Genomic DNA, 1,499 nt, shown 5'->3' on the forward strand with positions numbered 1-1,499 from the left:
TTGAGATGGAGCCTCGTTCTGTCGCCCAGGCTGGAGTGCAGTGGCGCGATCTCGGCTCACTGCAACCTCTGCCTCCCAGGTTCAAGCGATTCTCCTGCTTCAGCCTCCCGAGTAACTGGGACTATAGGCACCTGCCACCACGCCTGGCTACATTTTTGGATTTTTAGTAGAGACGGGGTTTCCATCATGTTAGCCAGGATGGTCACGATCTCCAGACCTCATGATCCACCCCGCCTCAGCCTCCCAAAATGCTGGGATTACAGGCATGAGCCACCGTGCCCGGCCTGCTGCAGTTTTTTATAGCCCAGATATGAAAAAATAATCTAATATGTAAAAAATAAAGAATTGGTTCAACTCTTGACATACACCCATGAAATACAGAACCACACAGACATTATCATCAGGTTCCGGGAAAGCAGCAATGTGGAGGAATCTCAAAAGTAATTCCTTCAGGCCAGGCAAGGTGGCTCACGCCTGTAATCCCAGCACTTTGGGAGGCCGAGGTGGGCAGATCACCTAAGGTCAGGAGTTCGAGATGAGCCTGGCCAACATGGTGAAACCCCATCTCCACTAAAAAATACAAAAATTAGATGGGTGTGGTGGTGGGTGCCTGTAGTCCCAGCTACTTGGGAGGCTGAGGCTGGAGAATCGCTTGAACCTGGGAGATGGAGGTTGCAGTGAGCTGAGATCGCGCCACTGCACTCCAGTCTGGGGGACAAAGATACTCTGTCTGAAAAAAAAAAAAAGTATTTCCTTGAGTGAAAGATGCCAGGGGCAAAAGTCCTCTCACTGTTTGTTTCCATTTCTATGAAGTGTACGAACAGACAGCAGTAACTCACAGTGACAGGTCAGAGGGTGAGGACCAGGCACCAGGGAACTTCCTGGGGTAATAAAGTTTCAAGGTCTCACAATGGTGGTGATAAAACTATGTATACGGTTGTCAAAACCCATCTACTGGCTGGGTGCGGTGGCTCACGCCTGTAATCTCAGCACTTTGGGAGACCGAGGCGGGAGAATCACTTGAAGTCAGGAATTCGAGACCATCCTGGCCAACGTGGCGAAACCCCATCTCTACTAAAAATACAAAAATTAGCCAGGCATGGTAGTGGCCGGCTGTAATCCCAGCTACTTGGGAGATTGAGGCAGGAGAATCACTTGAACCCGGGAGATGGAGGTTGCAGTGAGCTGAGATTGCACCACCGCCCTCCAGCCTGGGTGACAAGAAGGAGATTCCGTCAAAAAAAAAAAAAATCTACTTGAATAATGGGTGCCAAGGGCTGGGGAGGGGGTTGGGAAGTTGGTGTCTAATGAGGACAGAGTAGAATTCCAGTTTTGCTGGAGTAAAAACTCCAGAGATGGCCGGGCGCGGTGGCTCAAGCCTGTAATCCCAGTACTTTGGGAGGCCGAGACGGGCGGATCACGAGGTCAGGAGATCCAGACCATCCTGGCTAACACAGTGAAACCCCGTCTCTACTGAAAAATACAAAAAACTAGCCGGG

The sequence above is a fragment of the Mandrillus leucophaeus genome, unplaced genomic scaffold (genome assembly GCF_000951045.1).
Source record: "Mandrillus leucophaeus isolate KB7577 unplaced genomic scaffold, Mleu.le_1.0 Scaffold325, whole genome shotgun sequence".
In the NCBI taxonomy this organism is placed as follows: Eukaryota; Metazoa; Chordata; class Mammalia; order Primates; family Cercopithecidae; genus Mandrillus; species Mandrillus leucophaeus.